This window comes from Struthio camelus, chromosome 2, assembly GCF_040807025.1.
Source record: "Struthio camelus isolate bStrCam1 chromosome 2, bStrCam1.hap1, whole genome shotgun sequence".
NCBI lineage: Eukaryota > Metazoa > Chordata > Aves > Struthioniformes > Struthionidae > Struthio > Struthio camelus.
The window spans coordinates 25,915,917-25,931,748 of NC_090943.1; positions in this window are offsets into that span (position 1 = coordinate 25,915,917).

Consider the following 15,832-nt stretch of genomic DNA (forward strand, 5'->3'; position numbering starts at 1 on the left):
TCTTCCTTTCATTCCTGAGACCAATTGTTGCCTCCTGTATTATCTAAAGAAAATTTATGAGAAATTAAAACCTCCTTCAATCCCCTTGCTTATAATGATTTTTTTACATGTTTTAGAGAGTTTGATGATCTTTTAATTAGCTGTCTTGAGTCACATCATTCAGTTCATTCCTTCTCTCTCAAATCCTGAAGCTATACAGCAAAGCAGCTACTTGATGGGTAGCTTTGTAAAATTCATGATTTGGGATCTACTAATAATGTCTCTCAGGTCATCATTATCAGGATTTACAAGCATCATAAAGGTCTTAGAGGTAAACCAACCAGCAAAATATACCGTTATTTTAGGGTAAGTTTGTACCTAATACGGCATTGCAGCTCACACTGAAATTCTTGGGCATTAGAAGACGTAACATATTAGCATATAAGTGAAATCCGAGGGTCTATCTCCATTACCTAGTCTCATCATATTTCAAGTAATTAAGTGCCTTAGATTCTACAGTGAAAGAAAAAGCAAAAGGAAGAAACTTTCTAAGCAACCGATTCTATTTCAAGGGTAATAATGAAACTCCAGATTATCTCAGATTTATGGATCTATCAGTTCAGGAAAATATTCAAAATACAGTCCTTTGAAAAGTTTCAAACCTTAATAATTCAGTATTGAATGATAATAGATGAACGGAACATAAGAGCTATTTATTTCAATTTCAATAGATCAGTTATGAATAGAGTATATTGTTCAGCAATTGGACATTATTTAAGAGGAGAGATGGCATCTTCAGACATAATTCCATCTTGTACCATAAAGACTTTTAAACCTGAAGTTTGAAATTGAATAAAAATGGCAAGCTAGAGTAATTTCTGTACTTCTAGAATAACCTGTTCAAAACCATGTTCTATTTGGTTTGAGGCTACCTATTTCCCACTCCCCCGTTCCCAAAAAAGAGGAAAAGGAGTAAGTAAAAAACCAATGTGTGTGTCATGAAGAAAAATGATTTTGTTCAATTTCCAGAATCTGATTCAATGAAAATAGCAAATTAGATCATGCCATCTTGGTGTGGTTCCTTTGCAGGTGGAACTACAGTGCCACTGTGAAATACTGTAAAGGGAAGCATAAAAAAAACTATCTGCAAGTAATAATAAGAAAAGTCTGTGATTTTCATGGGACAGCCATTCCAAAATGCCTGATTCTATTGCATTACACATAATCAGAAGTCTTTCCATTTTCGTTTGCCTCCATTAGGAACTAGAGAATTTCCTCTTACTCAAATTAGATCTTGTTTTACAGTTTTAAGATCATATTCTCCTATGACCTCCAAAAGTAAACTAGATACAGAATATACCTCAGAAATAGCTTGAAATTTGACACAAGGTATAACCAGATCTTTTTTCACAGAATTATTTCAGTGGTCTCCATACAAGGATGAAGATTGTACAGGAAGTGTATGAGGGAGGTGAAGCAGAAATAGTTTTCCTTGCTTCTTGTTCCTTTTGTATACATACAGGTGTCATGCACAAAAGCAAGTGCAAAGGATGACTCATTGAAGAAAAATAAATGAGCTTTACTCTGCCCTTTATATTTACTTTTTACTAATTTACAATGTTAGTATGAACTTCTGAGATAATTTATCTTGCTATATTTTAGAAATTCAGGTCCTAACTGATCTGGGCGGTTAATGACTGGAGAACTGGGAAAAATTTCTCACAGTGAGAGAAATGAGAGAAAGAGAAACTAGACCTTCCTCAGCTGAACTGTTAATTTTCTTGTTTTGCATTGATTTTGTCAGTAATTAACAATCTTTGGTGATCATTTTTTTGAAAACAAAAAATTGAAGAGCTAATCTCCACTAGTAGGAGACATTAGAAATCATAAAATACATTTTGTAGGGCCTCCTACAGGCCTGCTCACAAAGGCACATAATGCAAGCATTGACATACCGTTATCTTCAGAAACACAAATGGCCTTTTTCTTTCCTCACTGCAAATATCATACACATTTTAAGTAAATTAGATTGCCTGAAAACAAGAATCAGGTTTGCAAGTCTAATATAACTGTTAGGCCAATAAGAAATCTTAACTGGAAAGATTTTGGTGGCTTTTGATCTCATAAGAGAGTTTTGTGCAACAGCCGTGGCTTTTCATTGATGGTGGAAGAAAGGAGGGCAGCTGTTAATATGTGCCCCTCAGGGAAGAGATGGCAGGCTGATACTGGAATCATTTTAAGAGGAAAGAATAACAGCTTACAGCTGTAGATAGACACTGAAAGAGAAACTAAATTAAGCAATTAGAGGAGCAGAAGATATGGACCAAGGGCAAGAGGACCAGGGGACTGAAGAGTTACCTCAGGAGGGACTTTGTTCGGCCTAAACTCACTTTTATATGAGGGTAACGAGCACAGGCAGGAAGGCTAGCGGTATCTGCAGAACTTCTGAGTGACAGAGCTTGATGATCTTCAGTTCAGCTTAGTCCAGGGATGTTGTTATGCTCATACGAGAGTTCCCTTATTTATCCATAAATACATGGCAATGCCCATTTGAAAGTGTGTAGCTACTGACTGCTGTCAGAAATCGGATACTGGTAGACTGCCTACGGAGACAGATGAACTGGGGAAGATGAATTGATAGAGGTGACAAAATGTGACAGAGCTTGACTAATAATCTGGAGGTTTCTGTTGGCTGTGAACAGTGAATTTATTGCCTGTATAGACAGAATCCAAGTTCCTCTCACCATGTACCCCCAGCTCACCTCATGCCTCAGGCTGAATAAATGGGAAACAGTATTTCTCCTTTGTATTCTAGTGCTGTTTCCTCCTCATTGCCTCCTTTATGTTCTAGGGCATAGTTTAGCATCCCAGAGGCTTTTAATGTTTATGCGGGTTGCTCAAGAAAATTTCATATCAAAGTTTCCAGGAACCGGAAATTCTAGTAGTCCTAATGCAAAGTCATTTTGCTACTGTAACTAACCATGTTGAACTGCTGACATAGATTTCTACTCTTGTCTTCAGAGGCCTTTTTACTCTCTACTATCATAATTCATGAATCATTTTACTGGAAATTTGGACCATATAAAAGAATGCTTTAAATATTATTTAGCTGCACTCAGGCTGACAGTGCCATGACCTGTCAGGACACTGGAAGGTAGACAGGAAAAGGGAAGGAAAGCAATGGAAGTAACTGAACAGTAACTATGCCCAAAAAAATTGCTTGCAGCATTCTGCACAGCCCCTGTGAGAACATGCCAGAGAGCATCACCAAGGAGCCGGAGGAGGAAATTCAGAGATTTGAATGGCTTTTGCTCAGGATGTAGTAAATAGAGTTTTGTAATTCATAGGTAACATTAATCAAGGTAGGCCTGATTCTGCAATTTGTTAAATGGTTCCCAAATCTTATTTCATCCATTGGACATGAGAGGTGTTCAGCAATGTCAAACACTTTACACCTGGCAAGATTAGAGCTTTTCTGATTTGTATATAACCACAGGAATATAGAATAAGTGCATAAAGTCTTTGTAGCTTGTGAATATAGTCATATTTCATTTCTAAGACTTTTAATCGCTTTCAAAAAGAGCTGAAAATCACTTGAATCTCTCTACACTCTAAAAGCTTCATCTTCTTCATCTAACAGCATCTACAGTGCAATTAATTTTGTTTTGTTTTTCCCTTACACAGTGGAAAAAGCTGCTAAGAATTCCAATGTTGTATTGTAATTAGTTCCAGAAGAAGCTGGGTGCAAGGCTTTCTTTCTCAGCAAGATGTTCTTTGTTGATGCACATTTTTCATTACAAACTGAAAAGTCTCTGCCTACTTAGGCTTCATAGAGCTGGTCATGCTATGGTTCTCTAAAGCTGCATAATACATATGGAAATTTATTACCTCCTTTTCTATCACCCACATCATCATCCTTGAAACTAGGAAACTTCAAAAATGAGACATTTCAAGGACAGGTTATTTTTTAAAATGTTCGATGTTGTCCAGTCATTATAGTAACTTGTTAAGTTCCTTAATTCACGAATTACAAGTGAAGAAAATTACAGAAGAAATGGACTATTTCTTCAATTAAAAGAGGTTGAGTCAGAATGAGTTTCTAGAAATTGAATGTTACTAATGCATGTGGGTGAAAACAAATGACAAGACGTTCTGCCTTTCTTGGCATTTTTAAGGTCTTGAGAACAAAGATCAAGGCTTTGAAAGCAAATAATTTATTTAAAGTATTTTAAACCACTTAGGAACAATCAGTGTTGAATCTACATTCTACTCACAGTTGGAGAAAGCTGAAGAAAAAAAAAAGGTTTTGTAGAGAGAAACAAATAGCTTTGATTCTAAATATATAGTCATTTTGAAAGGATTTCAAAGTAATTGTTGAATTTTTGGCTAAGCGTTTTCATGAGTCTATTTTATTGTGCATTCTTGCAAGAAAAAACATCGACTTGTGTGTGATACTTATGTACATGGCCTGCTGGTCCATTTGCACATACAGTGCCAAGTCTTAAATGTGCAAAAATCTGACCAGGAAGAACTAGGAACACAATATGGCACAATGTTAGTGAACATTTAAAGATTAATGCTCAGTGTATTTGTAATAATAACTAGCAGCTGCAGAAGATTCCTGAAATTTGTCTGGGTTCATCACTGAATGCGTATTTCAAGCTCAATATCTATTTTTCTCTAAAATTAAAATAATAGTATTAATCCCTAGTATAAATTTTAAGACATTCCCAAGAGCACAGTTTAATTTATCTCTTCCAAGGAAACATGTTATGTCTGGAATCTATTAGAATGGTTTGCTTAGTCCATTGCACATTACTGTCTTTCAAAACCTGCTTGAGAATTGAAGTGCATGAAGTAATTAAAAGGGTAGAACATTTTCTGAGCTACTTTCTCATGCCGTGTTTGTTGCAGCCACGGACACATAACACCTCATGAATATTTTTGGTGCTTTCCACTGCAGCAGTTACTGAATGCTCTCTCTCACAGGAAAACAATAAGGAAGAGAATGAATCAAGAGGGAGCAGTATTAGGAAGGAACAGAGGAAAAATGGAAAGGTGTTATGGCTAGGTATCATTGTTTTTGAAGAACATCCTCTTCATCCATCGATCTCAAAAAGACTCTTACTCTCATTTCTCTACCTTTTTAATTCCCAGTTTTTCTCTCTAAATTTAATAAGTACAGAAATGCTTCTTAAGGAAATAAAGATCTGGAGTGAGATCATGGGTCCTTTCAAATTCATGACAGAACTCCCGCTGATTTAATACAAAGAGAATTTCAACCACAGGATGTTTTACTAAGGCTGTATGCATAAATGAGAGCATCATGTAAGTAAAGTTGTGAGATTCATGAATGTTTCCTAATTGCATCCCAACAACCCTCCCCATTTCTTCTCCTTCACAAAGAAAAGTAAAAAAAAATTCTGCTTTGCACCAGCCTCAAAAGAATTATATTTTATAGTGTTTTGTTACATTTTCTTTGAAAACTTCAATTTCATAGAAGATTATGTCGTTTTCAAATTAAAACTATTTTGAAATGAAAAGTTAAATTATTTAATTTAGAAAACATGCAAGAGAAATATTACATTTTTCTCAGTTTTCTTACTTTTATTATTTCTATTCATCGCCTTGGTCCCAATGCACAGGCAGTTTTCTTCTTTTTCTAAGCTGCATTATGGATAAATTTACTATCTGCAAAAAGCAATTCATCCAACTCTAGTAATTTTTCTCTTTATCAGAATGTTACCTTACAAACAAGTAAGTCTTCTAAGTCTTCTATTTCTTGAAATTTATGAATATATCTAGAGGGGTTATATGTAGTAGTGACGCTTTATTGATCAAGACTTTTATATTCTGATTAAAATTGAAGAAGTGCTGCTACAGTTATCAATAACAATTAACAGTTTACTCTTTAAGGCATAACCCCTCCTCTGCCATAACTTTCTCTTGCTGTCCTGTGTGTGACTTTTCTATTCTTGTGATCAAGTTCATAGAAATATACACTTTCAAAACTCAGCATCAACAGCTCTTCTAAAACTATGTTTATTGCATATGTTCACATGAAAAGGGAAATTTATAGAACACTCCCAGATCTTCTACTATTTTAAGAAATATCCAGTCATAAACAATTTTTCTCTAAGTACATAAAGCAGTAATAGTTGAGAACATTCAAAATTTTCCAGGCCAGGTAATATCTGATTTGTACAAAATCAATGATTTGCTAAAATGACTCATGAAGCTCTGTGAAAAATTATACTATATCCTATAAACATCCCATATGCCATAAATATATGGCAGAAAGTTCTTATTAAAATTCTAAATTTCTGCCTGTGATACCTCACTGTATAAAATGATGCATTTGTTCACAGAAGAAACACAATATTTATGTAAAGCAGAGCTAATAGCTGCGTAAGACTATAACTCTCCCGCACACATTGATTACACAGCTATATAAACAAGGAAATTTATCTTGATTAAACACCAAGGTTTCACAAAATGGCAAGCTTTAGGTTGTTAAGTCATTAGCGTCCTTCTGTGACAGGACAATTTTTAAAACAGCACACAAATGTCAGGACATAATGTAAGACACTTAGCAAATGTGTTTTAACAATCTTTATTACTGATCAGTAAAACACTGTCTGAAGTAGTCTGAAGTAGTCTGAAGGACTCTGAAAACATGTATAAAAACCATCCTAATTAGTTAAACTAACTTAATTCACCAAAATACAGGGTAGCTATTCAAGCAATCTGGTCTGTATAAGGAGAAGCTTTATTTTTGTGAGCACATTTTTGTAATTTCTCTATTCTCTGCTTTCTTTTTCCTGCGGTAAAATCACTTTGTCCTCTGTCCACTCCTTTCCTTGCCAAAAAGGAACTCCTTTTCTGCAAAATAGAATAAGATTCACTTATTACAGAAAAGTATGTCTGCAGGTTTCACCAGACTCTCTGTTGCTATTAGTGTGTCTGCAGGGTAGGATTGACTGAAGGCCCGCTGGGGCCAGTCCAAGTCTTTCTGTTCATTTCCTGGGGCACTGGATTGAGCCTTGTGCTTTACAGCAGGTCCTTGTGCTTTATGAATACAGTGGCCTAGCACCAATTTGTTTATATAATTCAGCTATGACATGAGGAAGAAACTTAGCTTTTCAATAATTAGCCACTGCAGGCCTTATGTGGCTTTATAGCAAGGGCTAAATAATTTTTCATGCATAAGGCAGTTCACAGAAGAAGAAAATGAAGGGAAGCTAGGTTAGTGGCATCTGATTTTGAGAGACTCACATGGTATGTTACAGGATACTGAAATGCTATCCATGAGAGAGGAAAACCCCTCAAGTACAACCCCTAGTAAGACTCAGAAAGGACAAGTGAGGCACTTGCTATATGCAAACTGAGCCCAGCTGCAGCAGTACGAATGAGGAGTTTGTGCCCATCTCCCAGCCCAACTGACCTGCATGATGCCATTCAGCATCAGGAGAAACTTGATATTCTTTGAGGTTTGAAATTGAGTCTTCTAAGCATGTCCAAACTTAATTTACTTGCGTAACTATTTATACCTCCTGAAAACTTTCTCCTTCTGAGATAAATGCCACCTGTGTTCTCTCCTGGACTTTGCAGGTCTGTAGCACTGTAACCTATTACAGTCTAATCCTTAGCATGGTGCATCTGTATGGAGACTAGAATAACTTACATTTTTCTTCTACATACAAGCAGTGACTGAACTCCCAAGACCTCTGAATCTATGGCAGAGCCACAGCATTAACCTAACCCCAACTTGTCCAGTTTATTTAACATTTGGTTGGCGTGGTCTCCTAAACTAATTTAGCTCTGTATCAGTCTCTTGCCAAGGTCAGCTGCCACAAAAGGCTTTAAATATATTGCATCACTAAACATCTACCTACCCCTCCCAGTTCCTCAGATCAGCTTATTCTACTGAAAAGAGTGGGAGTTAGGTGACATGAGCCTGGAGCCATCACACCGAAGGTAACAAAAAGCAGTGATGACCGTGTATGGGGATGCGAGGACAAAACCGTGTGGACTGGAAAGAGCGTGCTGGATTGTATTGAGAAATGGGTGAGCAGTAACACTTCCAGTCTTTCTGATGCAGAATTGCCTTTGTTGCAGTGTCACAAACAATATCTCATTTTTACAATCTGGCCATAGTCAGCAGTAGTCTCAGAAACGACAGCTGTTAATTAAAACGTTATTTTCAACTCCAGCCCATATTTTATAGACTAACATGGAAATGAGAATAGATTTAAAGGACCAGAACCTGCTTGTGCCTGCAGGCTTCTGCACCAAAAAAATCCCATATTTCTAATCACACAAACACACACAAAATGGGTGCATCTGTCTTCCCTGTAGACAGAACAGAATATCTGGCTATGTGCTTTTTAGGAAAGACAGGCCACGAAGGCGAAGTGGTGGAGTTGTTCTTTATGTGAGGGAGCAACTAGAATATATGGAGCTCTGCCTAGGGGTGGATGAAGAGCAAGTGGAGAGCCTATGGGTAAGGATTAAAGGGCAGGCTAACCTGGGTGACACGGTGGTGGGGGTTTACTGTAGGCCACCTGATCAGGAAGAAGTAGTCGATGAGGCCTTCTACAGACAGCTGGAAGTAGCCGCATGATCACAGGCCCTGGTTCTCATGGGGGACTTCAACCACCCTGACATCTGCTGGGAAGAGAGCACAGCTCTCAGCTCACAGCTTCTCACAGCTCACAGAAGAGAGCACAAACAGTTGAGGAGGTTCCTGCAGAGCACTGAGGATAACTTCTTGACCCAGGTGGTGGAGACGCCAACAAGGAGAGGGGTGCTGCTAGACCTTGTACTAAAGGAGGACTGGTTGGAGATGTGAAGGTTGAGGGCAGCCTTGGCTGCAGTGACCGTGAGATGGTGGAGTTCAGGATCCTACGAGGAGGAAGCAGGACATTAAGTTACGATTGCAACTGTGGACTTCAGGAGAGCTAACTTTGGCCTCTTCATGGCCCTGCTTGGAGGAATCCCACGATGTAGGGCCCTAGAAGGAAAGGGGATCCAGGAGACCCCCCCCTAGTTAATATTCAAGGATCACCTCCTCCAGGCTCAAGACGGGTGACTCCCTCTGAGTAAGAAGTCGAGCAAAGCGGGCAGGAGACCTGCATGGATGAGCCAGGAGCTCCTGATAAAACTCCAACAGAAGAAGGAAGTGTACAGCAGGTGGAAAAGGGGACAGGTCTCTTGGGAGGAATACAGGGATGTTGTCAGAGCGTGCAGGGATGCGACAAGGAAGGCTAAGGCCCATTTGGAATTAAATCTGGCAAGGGATGTCAAGGACAACAAGAAGGGCTTCTTCGAATACATCAATAGCAAAAGGAAGACTAGGGAAAACGTGGGCCTGGTGCTGAATGGGGCGGGTGCCCTGGTAACAAAGGATATAGAGAAGGCAGAGTTACTGAATGCTGCCTTTGCTTCCATCTTCCCTGCTAAGGCCAGTCCTCAGGAATTCCAGGCCCTGGGGACAAGAGAGGAAGGCTGGAGAAAGGAAGACTCTCCCTTGGTGGAGGAGGATCAGGTTAGAGATCTTTTGTCCAAACTTGACATCCATAAATCCATGGGCCCCAATGGGATGCATCTGCGAGGGCTGAGGGAGCTGGCGGATGTTATCGCTAGGCCACTCTCCATCATCTTGGAAAGGACATGGAGGACAGGAGAGGTGCCTGAGGACTGGAAGAAAGCCAGTCTCACCCCAGCCTTCAAAAAGGGCAAGAAGGAGGATCCAGGAAACTACAGGCCTGTCAGCCTCCATCCCTGGAAAGGTGATGGAACAGCTCCTCCTGGAGGTCATCACTGAGCATCTGGAGGACAAGAAGGTGGTCAGGAGTAGTCAGCATGGATTCACCAAAGGGGAATCACGCTTGACCAATCTGATAGCCTTCTCTGATGGAATGACTGGCTGGGTAGATGAAGGGAGAGCAGTGGCTGTTGTCTCCCTGGACTTCAGCAAGGCTTTTGACACTGTCTCCCATCACTTTCTCACAGGCAAGCTCAGGAAGTGTGGGTTGGATGGGTGGACGGTGAGGTGGATTGAGAAGTGGCTGGATGGCCGAGCTCAGAGGGTTGTGGTGAGTGGTGCAGAGTCAAGTTGGAGGCCTGTAGCTAGTGGTGTCCCCCAGGGGTCAGTCCTGGGTCCAGTCTTGTTCAACTTACTCATCAATGACCTGGAGGAAGGGACAGAGTGCACCCTCAGCAAGTTTGCTGATGGTACTGAACTGGGGGGAGTGGCTGACACACCAGAAGACTGTGCTGCCATTCAGAGGGACCTGGACAGGCTGGAGAGTTGGGCGGAGAGGAACCTCCTGAAGTTCAACAAAGGCAAGTGCAGGGTCCTGCCCCTAGGGAGGAATAACCCCATGCATGCACCAGTACAGGCTGGGGGCTGACCTGCTGGAAAGCAGCTCTGCCGAGAAGGACCTGGGAGTGCTGGTGGACAACAAGCTAAACATGAGCCAGCAGTGTGCCCTTGTGGCCAAGAAGGCCAATGGGATCCTGGGGTGCATGAGGGAGAGTGTTGCCAGCAGGTGGAGGGAGGTGATCCTGCCCCTCTCCTCAGCCCTGGGGAGGCCTCCCCTGGAGTACTGGGTCCTATTCTGGGCTCCCCAGTACGAGAGAGACATGGAGCTACTGGAGAGAGTCCAGTGGAGGGCTAGGAAGATGATGGGGGGACTGGAGCATCTCTCCTATGAAGGAAGGCTGAGAGAGCTGGGCCTGTTCAGCCTGGAGAAGAGAAGACTGAGAGGCGATCTGATCCATGTGTACAAATATCTGAAGGGAGAGTGTCAAGAGGATGAGGCCAGCCTCTTCTCCGTGGTGCCCAGCAACAGGACAAGCAGCAATGGGCAGAAACTGAAACCCAGGAAGCTCCATCTGAACCTGAGGAAAACCTTCTTTCCTGTGAGGGTGACTGAGCCCTGGATCAGTTGCCCCGAGAGGTGGTGGAGTCTTCTTTGCTGGAGATATTCAAAACCCGTCTGGATGTGATCCTGGGCAATATGCTCTAGAGGACGCTGCTTGATCAGGGAGGTTGGACTAGATGATCTCCAGAGGTCCCTTCCAACCTAAACCATTCTGTGATTCTGTTTTAGGCAAGGCATGCACAGAACGTTTGCATGGCTTTATGTCTGTAAACAGCAAGATCAGAGGCACTAGCAAGCAGATAAGCAATTGCTTCAAAAAATAACGTGCTCTTTTGTCATCCTGAGACAATGCTACTTGGCTTCGGAAGTCCTTTTGAGTAGCAAAAGTAGGGATGAATTGTGCATGAAGTGTGAAAATCACAGTATGGATGTAGCGCTTTAAGGCCACTTCAGTATAACTTGAGTCCAGTCAATGCTCAAAATCATTGCATTGCATACATTAACAATCCAATTAAAAATAACCATACCTCATGCCTGTATGAGCTCTCCTCTTGGCCTTTGTGATTTACTAGTGCCTTTCGGGCTCTATCGTGTAACAGGATAGCCGCCAAAGATGAATATTACCTTTAACAGTCATGTAAACATCTGACTTACACCATTCCTGAGTTTTTGCTAGCAGGCACTCACATGTGATGAAGTAAGACATACTGCAACATCAAAATGTAAGATTATAAAAAATTCCCATCTGCCAGGTTCCACAGATCTGTTCTCAGTCTGTTCTTAGTTGCCTTTGGACAGTGTACAGACAACATAGAGCATGAAAGAAACACGCCTTTGGTCCCAGAAGACCAAGTCTTAAGTAGATGCGATGAGTTCCAGATCAGACTCAGACGTACTCATGGGACATGATTTCAAAGACAGGAAGAGTCATGCTTACCACCACAGGACACAATTCCTATGCTAGACATCATCTTTCAAAATAGAAAGTTCACATATCATGAATAAGGATGGATTCAGCAAAGAGTGTGGGACTTGCTCTTGAGTTTGGGTTTTCCTGGACATGTCCTCTTTTTCTACCCAGAAATCTCTTTGGTGAAATCTGAGAACTCAAATTTTGCTTCTCGACATTCTGTAGCAGATGGCACAAGATAGGAGGATGACAGGAAACCCAGGCATGTCCACTGTAAATGGTCAAACCAGGACAAGTACAGCAAGTTTTAAATTTGGAGCCACTGAAACATATAGGATATCTAAAAAAAATGTCAGAGACCAGAATTTTGACCAAAAATAAATGTATAACAAGAGTATCTGGCACAAGAGAAGCTCTGACATGGAGGACTTTGTTTAACTCAGCTGAGATGCAGGCACCCTTGGGTGCTGCTAAATTTATGCACTGTATAGTTTTTAATAGGCTCTGTGGCAACAGGCTGGACTGTGCCAATTTTAGGCATTATGAGTAATATTGCTATTATTATACATTTTTGGTCTTACAGATGGATTGTGTAGGCTGTCGACATTTATAACTCCACGTAGATAATGGACAAAACTGAGTTGGAGGAATTTTGTTGAAAGGCGTTCATGGCTGTCATCAAGTGAGCCTATGTACCATCCCTAGATATACTGGGAGGTGCAATTCAGTGCCCCTTTATACTGCAGTAAGCAAAAGCAGCCACTCAAGCTAACAGACCTTCAGCAAAGTACATCCAAGACTAAACCACGCTGGCAGAAGCAAACCACGAAGCTATCTTTTTAATTTAATAACACCCATGTGAAATGTGACAACACACCAGCACCTGAATTTTTTCAAAACTATAAGCCGAATGATTTAGCAGTACACTGATCTGGTATTAGCAAACCTGGCCTGAAAGTGGCTACCAGCAGAAGGAATAAGGGATTGGCTTGCTTACAGCTGTGTGCTTCTGTGTTTGCCAGAAAAAAGCAGTATAGAGTTAAAAAACATTATTAGGGTGACCCTGACAAGACAAGGGCAGATGCAACCACAGTGGGAATACAGGAGCTAGGCAATCACTACAGCATCATAGGATAGGAGTACTCTCACTGCAGCAGTCTATAAAATGAGGGCACTATCACCTGTTTAACTCCCTGATAACTGCAATTCTGCAAGGAGCAAAGGCAGAATATACGAAAGACAACCCTGGAAAATGTGCGTAAGAAAGGAGCAAATAGCTTTCATTGCATTCAGAAATCTGTGCATGTTCTTTTAAAAGTAAACCAGTTGTGCTAGAGAAACATCTAACTCAGATCAGCAGGTCTCCTTCCAGGATAAATAATTTACCATGGTCCTATATACTGGCCAAAAGGTAAAGGTTTAATGGCAATTATAGGCACAAAAAGAAATAACATTGTTGTTGGAAGTGTTCTGGTTTAGAATAGTTCAGAAAGGAGCAGAACACAATAGACAAACATCCAATCTTGCGGCTTTATTAATTAAGAAAGAAAGCAAGCACAAAGTGAATACTTTATGAAAGACTGTTGAAAATCATGGAATATCTTTGAAGGCTCTTAATGGTAAAATTTCCAAATCCATGGAACTTGGATTCTTGGATACTGGTAACATCATTTAGTATTAAAAATAAATACATTTTTTAAAAGCTACAGAGGTACAACTAATAGCCACAAGAGAATGCATAAAGCACTGGAGAAGGGATATAATGATGTGTTCTTTTAAAGAGACTGTATTGTATCTGGCAAATGCTAGTCTACTGGGGTTTAACTTAATGTTATGGTCACAAGGGAATGGAGCAGAGTGAGTGGTGTAATAAGAGATGAGTTGCAGAGGTAGGTAGGAATTGTCCCTTTGGAAAGAACGAACTTGTCAATCTAAATTCTTATAGGAAAGTGTCATTTTCTTTAAAAACTGTTCATATTCAGGATTACTTTTTTTAAACAAGAGAGTGAAGGAAACTCTGGATTAACCTACTGGCTGGACACATAACTGAGACTGAGATTTAGGATCAGGTCCCTTAACTAGACACAACAGCAAACATTCCTCCACGTGCTTAGTATTCAGGCCGTCCACACCTGGGGCAAACGTCGTGCCTTATGAAGTAGGAACTATCCTGGGATAGGACAAAACAACCTTAGAGACATTGATCAATAAAACCATCACATCCTGGACAGCCTTATCCCTTGCTATATGTAGGGGCATACCTATTGGAGAGCAAGGAGAAACTGGTATTGAAAGGTTTTGGAGAAGGAAATTATAGGTGATAGCTTTAGCTTAGCATAAGTCTGACTCTTGCTTTGCATAAGTGCCTAAAGTAAATGAAGCCTGCAGGCCTTAAGGCTGAACTGTCCATGAACTCGAGAGCATTGCTGGCAATGTAACCGAAAAAAAAACAGTTAATGAGGATATGAAACCAGTTAATGGGGATTCAGAACAGAATACAGAAGACAAAAGTGATGCATCTGGGTTATGGCTGACCCTCAAGAAGATAAGGGATTGTGGGAAACAAGGACCAGACCAACAACCAGCCTGGGGATGCAGCCAAGGACCTGTCAGAAGGAGAGTGACACCAATCAGAAGGAGAGAGACATCAATCAAAAGGACAGAGACCACCAACTCAGAAAAAAAGTGGAGGGGACCTTCACTGGCAGGCAGGGAAATAAGACTGTAAAGGGTGTAATTACTCCAGAATTTCTTTGTTCAGGGTCCCTTTGCAGAGGCACCTAGCTCAAGCTGTTACTATGCTGTAACTGTCATTTAAATAAATAATTAATTTTGCTGCTATATGTGCATGAGACTCTGCTCTTCAGAAACCTAGGGTCGAAATGTTCCCATAACAAAGGCTGAAATCCAGATGACAACCACATGGCACTGGAGTCACCTGGTAGCTTTGGTACAGTCACACTTGTCTAGCATGCACACACACACATACTTGAATTTTATACCCCAAGGAGCTGAAGGCAGAGTTTAGAGGGTGGCCACTACAGAGTTCTGAGAAGCACATGTACAACCTTCAGCTCCCTGCCATCTAGAAATATCCATATGCGTCACAAGCCCCATGTAACTATACCCAGTAGTGTATGTGGTCCACTCCATTAGCTGATGCAAAAAGGAGGGATGGACGCAATAATGTGTGCTATATTGCACAAAGCTCCTACATCTACATTACAATTAAATCAAAGATTTTTCTTCAGACTATATTTAATCTGATCCCCTGGACTGAGCTTTCTCACCCTGAGATTTCTCACCTGTAACTTAAAGATGTCCAAAGGACCATCTGTCAGACCCATGTATCTCCAGGAGATGTGAGAGCACATTTGGGCCAACACCTGGATTGACACTCTAGTTTAGTTTTCCCCAAAAAGGGTTCTATTTCATGCATAGTAAAACCTCTCTTTGAATGAAGCCAACACATAGCAGGGGACCATCAAGGGATTTGCTTCAAAATTGGACTACTACTCTGAACTAAAACACCAATATAGATGCTGCCAGTGCTCTCTCCATTAGATTTATCTGAGGTCAACATATCCTGTGCTTCCTGAAGTTTCTGAGATAGGCGATCTGAGATCGCCTGTCAGGAAGTCTGTAAATGTGGTGTTCAAACTTGCTACTTCTCATCTTAGCATGGATGGGGCTAAGGCCAAACACAGCCTGGCAAAAATAAAAAAGTGAAGGAACTGCAAGGGGTCCAGCCTGTGAATGAGAAATCATCAACTCTGGTTTAGTGATGACTCAACTAACTGGCTAGCAGACAAACATATGAGTGAGACTTACTGCCCAGGAAGTCTCTGGCCCATGGGGAGATGGTATACTGAAGTGCTGTAGTAGCTCTTCGAAATAGTCAGCAAATATTTGGCTGAAAACAGCCCTTCTGCTGTGAGATATTTAGACAAAAGAACACAGAGAGAGACCACAACCTTTCTGAACTCCTGCAAAAACAACTCTGGGCTCAGATTCAGAGGCCAAACTCCCTCACAGTTGTTTCAAAATGTGTTGC